The sequence below is a fragment of the Manis javanica genome, chromosome 6 (assembly GCF_040802235.1).
Source record: "Manis javanica isolate MJ-LG chromosome 6, MJ_LKY, whole genome shotgun sequence".
Taxonomy (NCBI): domain Eukaryota; kingdom Metazoa; phylum Chordata; class Mammalia; order Pholidota; family Manidae; genus Manis; species Manis javanica.
The window spans coordinates 76,344,292-76,361,458 of NC_133161.1; the positions used below are offsets into that span (position 1 = coordinate 76,344,292).

The following is a 17,167-nucleotide window of genomic DNA, read 5'->3' on the forward strand; positions in this document are numbered from 1 at the left end:
AAAAATCCAGGTAGGTAGTACATGCTTTTATGCTTCTTTATATGAGTGGAATCATATTACATGCATTTCTATAGCCTGCATTTAAAAAAAAATTATGCTCTTGGGATTCATCCTGTTGCTTGTGTAGCTGTAGTCCTTTCATTTTTAATGTTGTATGTGAAATTCCATTGTATGTATATACCACAGTTTGCTTATTCTTTGTATTGTTAACAGACATTTAGGTTGTTTCCAGGTATTTGCTGTAACAAATACATGCTGGTATGAACAGGCTTTTACAAGTATCCTGGTGCACATATGCAAGTGTTTCTGTAGGGATTTAGTTGCTGGGTCACAGAGTAAATGCATCAACTTTATTAGATAATTCATAGTGGGTTTTTTTGTGATTTAAAAGAATTACCATTTATTTAGCAATAACTGATTTGCAATTTGGACTGGGATTAGCTGAGCAGTTCTGAGCTCATTCATGTTTATCTGTGGGGGGCTGAGAGCTGGCTTGTCTAGGATGGCATGTTAGGTGGTTCACCTCTGCTTCTGTGGTCTTTTGTCCTCTGGTAGTCCAGCTTGTTCATATGGCAGCTGGGTAGGTTTCAATGCTTTGTGAAGCTTCATTGTAGAGGCTAAAATGTTGGTTTTCTAGACTCAGTAATATTAAATTGCTTATTGGATTCAGTGGCTTCTTGCATCAGCTCCTGCAACTGTCCTATTTGTTCATTACTAAGGTCATTAAGTTTTTCTTCTGGAAGGGCAGTTCCAAAACATGCTTTTTCAGTTGAATTTTGTCTGTTTTCATTAACCTGTTGCCATAGCACTGCTGCATACACCTCCCACTTCTACAAGAAATGATGGGACTCGTCAGAACCAACGGTCTTCTCTCTCCTAAATTCACCCTTAACATACTGGTTGACAAGGGCTTTGAGGTCTGGGGGCAGAGCCTGGTGCCACAGCAGAATGTGCAGATACACGGCCAGGACATGTGCGAACATGTGCTGGTCATGGAGCATTTGGTGATGTCCGCACCACCGCGGACAGTGCCTGCAGCCACAGTGTTTTTCCAGAGTGAGGGCTATACCGGTTTATACTCCCAACAGCTATGTAAAAGTTTTATTTGTTCCACAGCCACATTTTACACTTGGTATTGTCACTTTTTAACTTTTGCCAATCTAGCAGCTCAGTGTAGCTTTAACTTATATACCCCTGTAATGAGATTAAACATTATTTCTTATTTTTTGGTCACTCATGTTTCCTCTTCCATTACTTTCTGCAACTTCTGCCCACTTTCCATTCGGTTATTTTGTCCTTTCATCATTTTTCAGACAAGTTTTTGTTTTATTTTGTTTTGTTTTACATATCTTCTGGTTCTAATCATCTGACAGTAATTTGTGATGCAAATCTTTCAGTTTATGATTAATCTTTCTGATTTTTTAAATGGATTTTTTTGGGTAAACACAACTATTAAATATTAATGTAGTCAAATTTATCATCTTACATAGTTTGTATTTATTGCATCTTAATGAACCTTTTCTACCTTGAGGTTGTAAAGATAGCCTCTTACATCCTCTTCAGAAATATTTCATTTTTCAATACGCTATTTTCTTAGTATATATGGCATGCTTTAGGAATATAATTTAAGTTTTTCCATGTGGTTAGACAGTTAGAATCCATACATTTTCTATGACTTGTATAACCAAAAGCCATTTTTGATCATATTCAACAATATTTTATTAGATATTTCTGAAAACTGTTTTTGGTGAAAGGAAAGTGTGGTTAAGATGGATTAATCTAGACCTGGTGAGCAGGAAGCAGTAAGGGTATAAAAGAGAACTTTGGGGCAGGGAGACCAGTTAAGAGTTTATCACAAGTTCAAGAAAATGAAGTTCTGAATCATGACAGTAACATGCCAGAGGAAAGAACAACAATGTGAGAAAACTTGCAGAGGAAGTACTGAGTTTATCTGGCAAGTAATTGAATATGGAAAGCAAACTGAATTAAATGATAAATATGACAAATTTTGAGCTTGGATGACTCTAGGAAAAACAAGATAATTTCAATGTTAAATTTATTAAAATTGATGTGGCTACATGACAGGTGGAGATTTAGGAAGCATTTGTATATAGTTGATATATTAAATCTGTTGGAGGGATGTTTTAAATAAACTTTGTTGGTTTCTGCATTCTTATTGTTTCATAGGAATTCTTCATATATTCTAGATATGAATCCTTTTCCCAGGAATATCTTTTTTTTTTCTGGTTTGTGTCTTTCTGTTTGTTTTCAATCTTTTTATGTTGTTTTTTGAGGAACAGAAATTCTTTTTTTATGTACTAAATTCTATTAATCATTTCCTTTATGCTTACACTTTTTATTTAAGACTATTTCTGTGCAGCGACATCATGAAAATGTTTTCCTATAATGTATTCTAATTATAGTTTTAATAGTCATTTATTGATACATAATCCAACTGAAATTAAGTATTATTGTATCCAGGGAAGGATATAATACCATTTTTTCCCTGTATGGATTCTCAATTTTCCCAGTACCATACTGAAAAGTCCATTTATCTCTCACAAATTTTAAATATCATATTTGTTATATATCAAGCGGTAGATGTGAGTCTATTTCTAATTTCTTATTTTATTTTATTATTCTAATTGTCAATTTGAATCAGTACCACCTAATGTTAATTTCTATAATTTCATTAAAAATTGTGATATCTAGTAGGGCAAGTTCTCCAAACTTTTTTTTTTCCTTCAGTATAATACCATCTTGACAATTTTTTTAACACTTGAAATTTAATATAAATTTTAGATTCAGTGTGTTAATTCACACACACACACACACACACAGATTGGATTCTTATTGCCACTGTATTGAATTTATAATAATAATTACAAGCCACCATCTTTATGATATTTGTCTTTTTAGTTTATGAACATGGTATATCTCTTGATTTATTTAGGTCATCTTTAATGTATTTCAGTATAGTTTTATATTTTTGTCCATGATGGTTTTGCATATTTATTTTTTCTTTCATTAAAATATCATTGATATACAATCTTATGTTGGTTTCAAATGAACAACACGGTGGTTCAACAGTTACCCATATTATTAAATTCTCATCCCCTCTAGCATGATTACTTCAATATAAGCTGAGCATGGGGACAGTAGAAAAGTGTTACAGAATCATTGATTATATTCTCCATGTTGTACTACTGTCCCCATGATCAGTTTATATTGTGATTGTGAATCATTGTGCCCCTTTATCCCCCTCATCCTCCCCTACAACCTGCCCCAACCCCTCCCCCTTGATAACTGCTCGTCATTTCTCAGTGTCCATGAGTCTGCTGCTGTTTTGTTCCTTCTGTTTTGCACTGTTTTTATATTCCTCAAATAAGTGAAATTATATGGTATTTGTCTTTCTCTGCCTGGCTTATTTCACTGAGCATAATACCCTCTAGGTCTATCCATGTTGTTGCAAATGGTATGCTTTCTTTTCTTTTTATAGCTGAATGGTATTCCATTGTGTTTATGTACCACATCTTCTTTATCCATTCATCTGTTGATGGACACTTACGTTGCTTCCATATCTTGGTTATGGCAAACAGGGTGGCCATAAACATAAGGGTGCATTTATCTTTTTGAGTCTCAGGGATTTTGTTTTCTTCAGGTAAATTCCTAGGAGTGGAATTACTGGATCAAATGGTATTCCTGTCTTTAGTTTCTTTGAGGAACCTCCATATTGCTTTCCACAACAGTTATACCAATTTATATTCCCACCAACTGTGTAGGAGGGTTCCTATTTCTCCACATTCTCACCAGCATTTGTTATCTTTTGTGTTTTGGATAGTGGCCATTCTAACTGGTGTGAGGTTATCTCTTATCGTAGTTTTAATTGGTTTTGCATATTTTGTATTACCTTTATTTCTGGGTATTTCATAAATTTTTGTTTTAGTTTTAGAAAATTTATTTTCTAAGTCTGTATTGTTGGTATATAAAACGCAATAGATTTTTATTCGGCAAATTTGCTCTTCCCTTATTCTATAGATTATAGCTTCTGCTGGATTTTTACTACATTTAGATTGGCATGGAAAGGATGGGAAGGAACCTTTATAAATAATAGATAGTATAACTATGAGATCATAGACTAGAAATCATTTATTCACTCTCTCATACATATTTATTGGGCACTTTGTTACATGAGATGCTGTGTTACACTGAAGAAGATACCAGTATGTATATTGAAATGTCCCTAGATTTTCAAAAATCATTCATATGATTTATAGATGTAAGTGATAAGTTAAATAAAGATGATATACACTAAATACTCATACACAATTGGGGAACTAAAGCAAATCATTGTAAAGAAAGTGATATTTTGTCTCAATGTGTAGGTTAGAAAGAGGGAGATGAGTGGAAGTTCTTTCCATGTAGTAGGACCAGAGAGCACAACAAAGGTAGAAGTGAAAAAAAGCATGGAATGGCCTTAGATAACTTTATGTCTGACTGGATTTTGAGTGGTTTTAAGGAGATGGCTAAAGGTAAGAATGAAAAGTCTGGCTGAGCCCAGAGCATGAAGGGCCATGAATTCTAGGCCAAGCAATTTAAACTTAAATTAGTAGATCACTAATAGATACACAAACCACTCAGTTTTATATAGTCTAAAGTGTGTCATTTATGGGAGGCTGATAGTAGTATCAAGACTTAGTTCAACTCACAATTATAAACAGGTAGATGAGAATGGGATGAGGTATGGGAGTGTGAAACAAGTAAAATATCAGTGTATTATTCAGGGTGTCTGATATGAACTATCTCCATTTCTGATGATGGCTTGATGTTGTTTACATAATTACATTCTTCTATTACTTAGAAAAAATTTATTTATTTTCTGAATAGCTTTGAAGTCATATTTTGGTATTTCCTTTCTGAGTAAGAATCAACTCTCAAGCATAACCCTGAGGGCATAATATCTAGGAATTAGTTTTCTCCCTCATTTTAAAGGAAAAAAATTGGGCTGCTTCTCACTCAGATAGTTTTGGTCATTTGATCTTATTTTTTAGGTTATGATATTGGTTTAACAGGCTTTCTCTATAAATTGCTTAGGTCACCTTATTTTGTTAATAAGAAAAAATTATTAAATATCAATCATGATTTGTGGTATCAAAATTCAAGGTCTATTTTATAAATGCTAAGGATCAGAAAATTATTATAGGAACACTAATAGACATACTACAAATGGCTAATGCAATTTTTATTGCTGAACTGAGATGAAAAATGAAAAAGTGTGTCTTTCTCCACTCTAGTACTGAAACCTCATTAGGATTTGGCTAGTACGTGGGGAAGTGACATAGAGAGGTTTTCTCAGACAAAATACATTAACATTACAAATGAAACTGGGTCCAAATCTATCTCAAGGAGCATTTTCTCTCAGAGGTATAGTAAGAATTACATTAGCAGTGCAGGTAGGTATTAAGCACTCTTGAATAATTCTGTGTTTTAGAAAAGGAAAGTGACCTTTTGTATCTCTCAGAGGGGTTATGGCTGTACAGATATATTTAAAAATAAAACTAACTGGGACAAAACACCAGGTATACAAAAATATGTGGGAAAATTTCATATTCAGTTAAAAATATAAAGTATCTTAAACAAAGCATTTCATAATATTCAACGTTGTCTGACCTTTATTGTGCTCTAGTCAAGTAACTTATCTTCTGTTTTAGGTTGTAGATGGGAAATGGAGGACAGAATAATATTGTTGAAAATTCTCAATTTTGTACTGCTCTGAAATATGGTCAGCATTTGCAACCTAGACTCCTTAATAATTAGGGTAACTATTGTTTTTCTTCAATTATCAGAGTTACATATTTTTCATACTTTGACATATTTGAAACCAGGGTGTTTCCTAAGAGCAATGTCAAAAGGAAGATGCCCCAATTCCTGTTTCTCAGTGGTCGTTATCTTTGTGATAATACAGTCATACATGGTAGCATTCAGCTGCTTGAATTAACTTAAGTTTGAATCTCTAATGTTGCTTTCAATGTTTTAAAAAGAGATAACTCTGTAATACAGAACTGAGAGGAAACATTATTTTATAAAGAAAGACTATTAAATGCTAAGCAATGAAATCAATGGTAGTAGAAAACTGCCAAATCTATTGAATATATTATGGCATTCCTAAGCCAGGAAAGATTATATGATAGATTCTTGGTCTTAAAGGATTATTACTCAGGTACCAGCATCTATCCAACAAAAGCTTCTGGATGACTCTCAAGAGAAGGTAATTCACTTACAGTGATGTGTAATTCAATTAAGGGAAAAGTGAAACTATCAGCTTAACCAAATAGGAAACTCGAACAAAACCCTAGAATTATACTGTTAATCTTAAGAATGCCCAAGAGGTCAAAATCACAAGCATAGATTATGAAAAGCAAATGTCACACTGCCTGACCCAAAACAACTCAGAAGACTGAGTGAGAAGACACTAATTTCCTTTTGATGCAGAAAGTGCTATCCCCAATTACTTGAATAAAAATATAGTATTATGAGGGTGAAAGCAACTTAAAATATATCTAATTTTGTTTTGTCTCTGAAGATGTAATAAATACTTAGAGAAGCAGAAATGGTAATCACTAAGAACCAAGATGGATTTACTGCCTCTGAATTACATTAGTATGAATTATGAACTCATAATTCAAAACACTATGAATTACACTAATAATCTCACACTAATATGGTATTCTTTTTGACAGGGTTGCCAAGTTTGAACTGGAAGGCCCAATATATTAATCCAGGAGGACACAACAAACTCATTTTATTCTTGTGGACAAAATGGAGACACATGGACTACATTAGGTAATGTAGTAGAGGTTGAATGACTTGAGTTGATGTGGTCTGATGAGTGATTGATGGCATCTGGAGAGAAGTTACTAGTGGCTTGCGGGTGACTAATAGCTCTTCCTTTATGCAGTGAAATTTGTTGGTAACTTGAACACATGGAAACTTTTCTTATAAGACCTGAAGTTGTAAAAAAAAAAAGCAAGGATAAAAATACTTTAATCAAATTAGTATCTCTAAAAAATTTGTTGGGGAGTAATGGACTGAATCCAGTAAGATTAATTTTATAAGGGATAAGTATAAAATTTCCGAGTGTGAGTATATAAAGTGAACTTGTTCTGATGAGCTAGCTCTTTTTTTTTTTTTTTCAAACTTTACTGATCATATTTTATTTCCTCAGCCGGCATATTGATTGCACTGGTGTTTTTTACATTTGATGTCTCACCCAGAAATTTTTTTTTTTTTTTTGAGAGGGCATCTCTCATATTTATTGATCAAATGGTTGTTAACAACAATAAAATTCTGTATAGGGGGGTCAATGCTCAATGCACAATCATTAATCTATCTCAAGCCTAGTTCTCGTCAGTCTCCAATCTTCTGAAGTATAACAAATAAGTTCTTACATGGTGAACAAATTCTTACATAGTGAATAAGTTCTTACATGGTGAACAGTACAAGGGCAGTCATCACAGAAACTTTCGGTTCTGATCATGCATTATGAACTATAAACAATCAGGTCAAATATGAATATTCGTTTGATTTTTATACTTGATTCATATGTGGATCCCACATTTCTCCCTTTATTATTATTATTTTTATTTTTAATAAACTGCTGAAGTGGTAGGTAGATGCAAGATAAAGGTAGAAAACATAGTTTAGTGTTGTAAGAGAGCAATTGTAGATGATCAGGTGTGTGCCTGTAGATTATGTGCTAATCCGAGCTAGACAAGGGCAATAAAACATCCATGGATGCAGAAGCTTTCTCTCAACACAGCGGGTGTGAGGTTCTAAGCTTCACCACTGTTGTTCCCCAATTTCTCACCTGATGGCCCCCCTGCGACTGTGCCTGTCTTAGGTTGTTCCTCCCTTGAGGAATCTTACCCGTCTCTGGTTAACCAGTCGTCTTCCGGGGCCATACAGGGAAATGTAAAGTTGGTAAGTGACAGAGAAGCCATATTGTTTGAAAAGGTTGGAGCTAGCTCTTAATTTCTAACCACTTTCTTATACCACTTTAAGTCTCAGTTTCCCTGCGTGTAAAATGGGAATAATACTACTAGCTACTTAACAGTTTGAGGTAAGGGCTCAGTGCAGTGCTGGCACATGGTAGGTTCTCAATAGGTGTCAGCTACTACTTTTTTAGGAATCCTGGGATAGAATCCAAATTCTGACACTTATGGATTATTTGACCTTGGGTAAGGTGGCCTCATTTTCCTTATTTTAAATTGCAAAAAGAGAACTATAACCACTCTACAATAGGGAAATTATACTTCTTCTACTCTATTAGACAGTAGAGTAGAAGTAGAAGTATAAATCTGTGCTAATACATCAGGTTAAATGTATACTTTCAAGAGAATTATTGGAAAATGGAGGCGATCAAATCATGTGAAAAATGATGGTGGAAAATGGGGACATTTATCCTGGAGAAGAGAAGATTATGATAGGAGGGAGCTATCTGAAGGGTCATCACTGGAAGAGGAATGAGGCTTGTTCTGTTTGGGCTGCCGAGTTAGAAATAATTCTGACAATAAGATAGATTTTTTGGTCCCTTGAAGGAAAACTTTCCTACTGTGAGAGCTGTCTCAAGGTAGGATAGCTGCCTGAGAAGGTAGTGATTTTGCAACCATTCAAGTTTTGTTTTGTTTTTCAAGTCTGAAAAGTCATTTAAGGGAGAGTTGCAGAGAGGATTCAGAGATTTGAGATGGGATTTGGCTCAGCGATCTTTAAAGGCCAACCATTTTCTGACGGTCTGTGGTTCTGCAACTGTTGATTTCTTCACAGTGTTTAACTCTTAAAACCTTTTTAAAAACCTGCATTCAGTCACCTAGTCTCTTCTTTTAAAAGACTGTTTGACTGAAGCATTTCACACTAAGTAAGAATTGCACATCCTTGACATTTAAGGGCTAAAATTTATTTCCTTCACTGCTCTTATCTGAGGTATCTGGGTAAATGGATTTCCAGAACTGTGCATGCCAATCATACTTGAATTCCTTTTAAAACATCGATGTTGATAAAATGGTTAAGAAATTGTCAGTCACAGGATTCCTGATGGCTCAGCTTTCATAGCCAGCAGTGTTTCTGTCCTACAAAATGTTAATATTAGTTAATAGACATGCAAGTATATGGTTCACAAACAAGCTTTGAACAAGGTCTTATAGGAAATCATTGTATTGACATTTACTGTTTTCTTCAGCATAATATATTCTGCTTCCAAGTGGTTTAAATTTTTTATTTTTTAGTTCATATGTCCTGGCCTTAGAATTATGTGTTGAAAAATTCAAGGACCACCTCTCTGCTTTTCCATTTATTAACAAATAAATGATGAGTGGCTCTGAAGTTCCCTTGGAGAAGGGAACTCCTCCAGTGAGTGCAACCTGATGGTGAGCTTGCCTAGAAGGTACCATGATGTCAGAGCTACACCAGTTCATGGGTAGTAGCTGGAGGTTTGGCCCTATGGTGAAGGAGTTGGAGGAAACAGAATTGCAGTTTTACTGGTAAGGAGGATTGGGGAAAAATTATGTGAATGAATCTCTTGACAAGAGCCCAACATATGGGAATATTAATATACCATGTGAATTTTCACCAATGTACAATAACTAGGTGAACCAGATGACTCACTCTGTTGATGTCATTTTCTTTACCCAGTGACTTTACTATATCAAAAATGCTAAAAAAAATGATCTAGCATAGTAGCAATGAAGATTGCACATCCCTTAATAAAAAATAGATTTTCTCTCCCCCAGGCTGAGCTGGCTGTGCTACTGTGGCTGAATGCCCAATCTGCCAGCAGCACAGAGGAATAATGAACTCTCAATATTGGATGATAGAATGAGGAGAACAGCCTACTGTTGGTTGTTTATTGGGTCCCTTCCATTAGGAAGTAAACGGTAGTTTGTCCTCACTGAAATAAGTACTTACTCTGGGTACGGTTTGTTTTCCTGAGCCACCATGCTGCTCCTGCTGACTTCATTTACATTGTGCCGTACACCATCATGTTTTCTCACACAATATTGCTTTTCATCAAGAAACTCATTTCAAGTCAAAATAATTAAGGCCAGTGCTCTTGGGGTCACTGGTTCTTGAGGTTCAAACCTTTCACGCAGAAGCACTTGGTTTATGGCATAGCAGAGTGACCTAAGGAACCGATTTACTGTGTCAGCTGGGAAACACCTTTTGACATTAGGGTGCTGTCCTTCAGGATAAAATATTTTCTTTGAACTAGTGACTAACATGTGATTCTGTTTCTCCCAGAGCCAGGACACATGGTCCAGAAACCAAGGAGTGAAATGGGTATGGTATGTCTCATTATTACACTGAGTGACCAAAACTCAAAATTTTCCTTCCCAGGTTCGTTATTTTAGACTCTGCTGGCTTGAATGTCTTAGTATTCAATGGAGAAATATTACACAAGGGGAGAGAATTGAACGGAGTTGAGGTGTTGAGACTGCCATTGGACTTTTGGGCTCCTCCTGCCAATGGACCAAGAGGAAAATGAAAAAAAAGAAAAGTTTATTGTGATGATGGTTTCCTATAATTTTCTATGGTGGACCTCAGGGATTCTTCTAGAGTGCCTCCTAGTATTGTAATATCCAGTGGTAAAATTAATGGGAGACTATAGCAACCCCACATACAGTTGGGACTGCCAGGGCTTAGAGCTCTCAGGAAGCATTGCCTGAGCACAAAGGGAACCTGGAGGAAGTTCCGATGCCAACGGGATCTCAGGAGCACTTGCAGAAAGGAAAATTGTTGTTTCTGCTCATGTTTTCTTCCTTGTTCTTCTGTATATATTATAATATATTGTTTTTCTTCTTGTTTCCCTAGTTTTAAAAAAATTAATAAATATTTTATGTTTACAAAACCTATATTGTCTACTTTAGTAGCTGATAATGTTATATTCATTGGATTACACTACTTTTATAAAAATTTAATTTTTAAATTAATGTACAGTAACACGGACTTTTTTGTGTAGGGTTTTATGTTTTTTAATGCATATGTAGACTTGTGTGACCACCATCCCAATCAAGATAAAAAACAATTTCAAAACCTCCTTAGTGTTATCCTTTTGTAATAACACTTCTCTGTACCATCACCCCTAACTGTTGACAGCCCTCTGATTTTATTTCTATCATGATAGTTTTGTCTTTTTGAGAATGTCATATAAATGGAGCCATACAGTATGTCACATACACAGCCACTTTTGAGACTGGCTGCTTTCCCTTAGCATAATGCCTATGAGATTCATCCAAGTTATGATGTGTGTCAATAGTTCATTCCTTTTTATTGCTGAATAATAATCCTCTAGTTTTTAATATGTGGTAGATTGGTGGTAGCTAACTTTATAATTTGTCTGATAAATATCAGTATATCAAGATGAGATTGCCACTGTGGCTAGAAGACAAATGGACATCACCCATAGGTGGAAGTTTAATGCAAGAATAAGAGCATTTATGGATGTTCAGTAGCTGAAGGTAGACTTCTGCCAAAATTGCAGTTTTACCCACTTATACCCAATCTGTCCCAATTTTAGCACAACTTCCTAAATCAAAGAGGTGAGACAGCTAGCTTTTTAAAACATTCCCATGTAACCAGATTCCACACTGAAACTAGGTTTTGCCAAAAAAATGTATTCACATGAAACTTGGAAGGATAAGTGGTCAACATGAGGTGGTAGCTGTATGAGTGTAAATTAAATCTTCTGGTGACCTGGCAAAGAGCATTTGGTTCTTCTGCTCTACTAGGCACAGAAGTTTGAGTGTTTAGTCCTCAGCATTGTGTGCTGAGTAATAATGTGAAGGTTTCAGTGGAGTTTCCACTACAGTAATCTTGTAGGGTGGCAGGCTATCACTCCTAGCTCTGTTTCACCAGGCTGCATAGATTCAGACTGTGTTCACTGGCCCTCCCAGAAATTCTGTAAAGCTCCCAATACCATGCAATAAAGTCCTTTTTCCTTTATCTGGATAAAGTGGATGCTATTATCTGTAACTACTCCTTTGTTTTTCAAATTGAGAATTTGGACATTTCCCCTCAACTTCAACTTTGGAGAAATTTTAGAAACAATTCAGTTAGTTGCTATGTGTCTGAAATATTTCATATTGACAATAACAAACTAATTGCTCTCATTTGTGGTAACCACATAATGCATTTATTCATACAACTCATATTTGTTGAGTGCCTTTGCATTAGCTCTGGAAATACAGTAAAAAAGCAAAATCAAAACCTTGGGTTTTCATGGAGCTTCCATATAAAGGAAGCCTTTTTCAATGAGCTTCCTTGCTGACAAGCAGACAGCAAGTAAAACAGGCAACATGCAAGGTGAGGATAGTGCTGGGAAGAAAAGCAGAGCTTGGAGGGAGATAGGAGTGTCAGGGATTTTAGAAAGGGTAGCCAGGAAGGTCCTTACAGGGAAAAGGACATTTGAGGAAAGACCTGAAGAAGGAGGAGCATTCTGGGCAGACGGAACAACAAATACAAAATCCCTGAGGTAGAAGTACATCTGGTAGGTTGAAGGAACAGCAAGGAGGTCAGTACAGCTGGCATGCAGGGAGTGGGGTGTCTCTGAGATCATAAAGTCAAGTGCAAACAAAGGTACAGCTTATGCTAAAGATTGATATACCAAGTAATTTAAAAAAATGTGTGTGTATGTGTATGTAGATACATGTATATGCATTTGTATTTTTTTCTAATTATCAATAATGCAAATACAAAAAACAAAAATTCTCAGAGAAAACTCTACTAATCTCTTAAGAATACATTGGAGGTGTCCCTCTGCCCCATGGGGTTTTTGAACGTAAGTGGAGAAATACTGGTATAAATAACAAGAAGAAAACATTTATAAGCATGGTGATGTCTTAAGTACATTAACTCATTATGTATATTAAACCATTGCACATCGACCTTACAAGGTCAGGTACTTTAAACTCTCATTTACCAATGAAAGAACTGAAGTCAAAGGAGAGTAGGTAAGTTCCCAAGATCACATAGCCAGTAAGTCATGGAGTTTCAATTTAACGCACAGTTTGTCTGACACTCTTCTTAAATATTTCCACAACCTCTCATAGTAGGCTCACCTCTATGTCCAAGTGAAAAAATGTTCTCCTTTTACTAAAAATAGTTTTGTTTTGCTCCTTGAAGGAAATGGAGAGCAAAGGAGCTATATCCTACTAGTGAAGGAAAAGCTTTCTGGATTAGAGACGAAGTCAAGATACCTTGATTTAGCTTTTCCTCATATGACATATTCTCTATCTTTTGAATCATTTTTTTCATTCCTTTTAGAATCCTCTCCTTTTACCCTCCCCACCACTTGCCTATTCTTCTTCCCCTAAGAGTTATTTAAAATATGGTGACCAAATTCATGTGTAAAATGTAGAATAAGCTGGAAGAATAGTTTAGGTATCACTCTCCTTTTTACTATACCCCAGCTTTCTTGTTTCAAAACTTGAACTAATATATCTTTTCTGTAAAAAGATTGGAAATGTGGAAAAGTATAAAAAAATAGAAAAAAATCACCCTCATCATATTATCCAGAAAACACCATTTTTAATCACTTGGTCTATCCTTTCAGTCTTTTGAATATGGATTTCTAAAAACAAAAGATCATATTCTGTGAAATGATTTCAAGTTTTAAATATTTCAAAAATATGGAAAAATTGAGAGGGTTATAAAACTAACCTCCTTAGTTGGGGAGCCCTAGAATTGGACTGCTGGTGTTTGAAACCCCACACTGCATCTTGCTGAGCAACTTGTACCTTTATTTCCTCATCTGTAAAATGGGCATCATGAGTAACTACCATGTAGGGTTAAATGAGCAGTGCTGGTACCTATTTATTCAATGCTCAGTGTTAACTATTATAATAATTGCCTCCAACACTGACAATAAAACAGTGTTACATTTTGTCATATTTCCTTGAGATACTTCTTTCCTCCCTCCCTCCTTCCCTTTCATTCTTCTTTCTTTTCAGAAATAAAGTATGAAATGCAAATGAAGTCCATTTTACATGCCTTGCCAATCCCATCCCCCTTCTTCTTCCCTAGGCAGTCATTATCCTGAAATTGGTTCATATCTTTCTGTCCATATTTTATACATTTACTTTTTATACTTTTACTATACTGAATGTGTCTATTGTGTCTAAATTTTCTATGATGATTTTTCCCATTTAACCAAAGCATTTTTCATAAAAGCTTCTCCCTCTGTCAGACACTTTCAAGTAAAAGAATTCTTTGTGTTGGAATAACAAACTATTGAATATCATTGTTTACTTAACTGTTTTCCTAGTATTAGATACTTAAGTTTCATTTACTTATTTTAGAAATGACACTAGTGAACATTTTTGTTTTCATCTTTGATGATTTCTTGAGATGGATAGATAAGCATCAAAGAACACAAACATTTACAGTAATTCATAATGATTATAAAAGTAATATATAATAAAAAATAATATATAATAATTATGGAAAAATGGAAAATATGTTTGTAAAAATGGAAATGAGAAACACCTGTATGCCACTATTAAAAGATTATCACTGCCAACAAATTTCCTTCTAGTCACTGCCTTCCCATAAAACACACTCCTCCTTTCCACATACTCTGTACTTGGGAATATACTGTTTATTAAGGTTTGTTTCCATTTTTTTTGCAAAACATAATTTTCAGTATCTATATAATCCTAACAAGTGAAGTAGCATGATTCATTGAACCATTCTCCTATTTGGGGCACTTAGGTTATTTAATTTTGATTGTATTAGACAGTAGTAAGTATTCTTGAACAGAATTTGTGCTCCTTACTTATCAGTATCTGAAATTAGAGTGCTGGAAGTAAAAATTACTGGACTAAGGCATAAACATATTAAAGGCATGGAATACATGTCAAGTTGCTCTTCAGAAATACATATTCTCCTGGGTGTATAATCTATGACATATATTCGCCAAACTATTATTTCTTTGCTAATTAGATACAGAAAATACTTGCCATTAACTTTTCATTTTGACTGTTTAAAATAGATTTTTAAAACATTTACTACTTTAATTCATTCAGATTTTATTTTAAAAAGACAGCTTTAAAAATATTGGTTATTGTACTACAACCTGCTTTAAGTTAAAAAAGAAAAAAACTGTTTAGCATCACTTGAATATAGCTATGGCTTTTGTTGATGAAAAAAGTTTGGCTCAATTTTCAGGTACACACTGCATAAAATAAAGTAGAAAATTGATGACCATCTGGTGACTTTAAGCTATTTAAACCTTCATAACTGAATGTCCAGTCCCACCCCCAAGTTCCATTAGCAATTTTCTATTATTTTTTATTAAAGTGACTTTTAAGAGTAAAGTTACTGATTGGATAATCATAAGTAATTTGAATAATCTGCTGTTAGATTCTAAAATAGCAGGTACAAAAGAACCGTAGAGTTTTCTTGGACTTCTCCTTTCTCTGTCAGCCTGTATGCTGGTTTTAATTATCTAAGGTCAACATCTTTTCTATAGGTAAGACTCCTATGAGAAAATTATTTATTGATAGTGGCAAATTGTCCCACTTGAGAAAATCTGTATTTGTTATTTGACCCAGGTACATTGACTGGGATGACCTTTGATTTTTACAACAAATTGTCAACATGCTCAGATAATATAAATATAAATACAAGTTGATTCATAAATTCTAGATGGACTAAAGAATAAGAATATCTATAAAGATAAAAATAATAACAAAATAAGAAAATACAGGTATCTACATGATCTTGCAGAGGTATACTGGTGTCTCTAAGTATAAAACAAAGGAAGATATCACAGAAGAAGAATTTGCTATGCTAAAGTACATTAAAGTGACAGTCTTCTGCAAAAAAGGCCACCCAAAACCTTTGGTGCAAACTGAGAAAAGTATTTGTGACATATATAGTAAACAAACATGCAATATACTCAAGACTTATAACGTGTGCTTACAAATCAATAAAAAAGATGGAACTTCAATAGAAAACTAGCTTGAATGCCAGTGGAAAATTCACACACAGAAGAAGGAAATGTGTAAATAGTAATTATATATGAAAAATTACTGTCACCAATTATAAAAATGCATTTAAAAATACTGTTCGGATAGTATTTTTCTTGTGTATTAAAATGGTAAATATTTAATACATTTTTCTCGTACTAAAATGTCATTTAATCTATTACAGTCTGGAATGGTGTGTCATACTCATAAACTGCTTCAAACAATTGATGTAAAATTTTTGGAAGGAACTTGTACACTATTCAAAAACTTTAAAGATACACATAGCATGTGATCCAATGATTTCAATTCTAGAAAGGCATTATAGAAAATTAAAAGATGCATGCACAGATTAGGTATCAAGAACAGTAATTCTAGAATTACTTATAATATGAAATACTTGAGAAACAAGGCCTAATACGCAACAGCATATAATGTATCTTCAAAGAGTAGATATTATAAGACTATTAAAGCTGTGTTGTCATACTTTAATGACTTGAGAAAATATTCTGTTAAGAAAAAAATGAAAGCAGTTTACAGATTATAATTCCAGTTTTGCAGTATACACACAGCTAAAAGACCGTGAAGGAAATTCTTCAAGATACTAACGCCATTAATAGTGTGATCTCTGGGTAGTGGGATCTCTACATTCTTCTGGATTCTCCAGTATTTTCCAAAATGTTTGCAATAAACATGAATATTGTTATAATCAGAACACACACACACACACACACGAGAAAGAAAGAATAAAAGTTACACATTCCATGTGGAAATGTTTATTAAAAAGATATTAGAGACACAGCCATAAATTCTGGTCAACTTATATGAGTCTGCCAGGTTGATTTCTTCAAGTACTCAATTACCAATAATTAGGGTGCGCCTTTTGAAAAACAGTATAACTCACCCAATTCACAGAATTTTAGACTAATTTGAGACCAGATCCTTGGGATTCCCAACACTGATGAAGGCATCATGTCCACCTTGTCCACCAGTGGGTGCCCACCACCCAGTTCAGAATATTTTGAAGAAAGAAAAAATGAAGACCACCCTAGTAAATTGTACATTTGGAAAAACTGCTTCCTGCAGAAACAAAAGGGCTTACTTGCCCAGGGTTACACATGTCATCCCCGTGAAATGACACCAATGGCACG

At 34.5% G+C, this 17,167-nt stretch overlaps 1 protein-coding gene and 1 pseudogene across 1 annotated transcript in view; one reads left to right on the plus strand and one right to left on the minus strand.

The window, feature by feature from the left end:
• TMEM243 (transmembrane protein 243) overlaps positions 1 to 10,860 on the plus strand; it is a 152,614-nt gene extending 141,754 nt beyond the window's left edge. The window contains exons 2-3 of the transcript XR_012132336.1: positions 6,741 to 6,843; positions 10,390 to 10,860. The gene's annotated coding sequence lies outside the window, so the exon portion shown is untranslated. The remainder of the gene's footprint in view (positions 1 to 6,740; positions 6,844 to 10,389) is intronic.
• Positions 587 to 1,001, minus strand: LOC108385465 (succinate dehydrogenase assembly factor 3, mitochondrial pseudogene; annotated as a pseudogene).
• Positions 10,861 to 17,167: the final 6,307 nt, after the last annotated feature.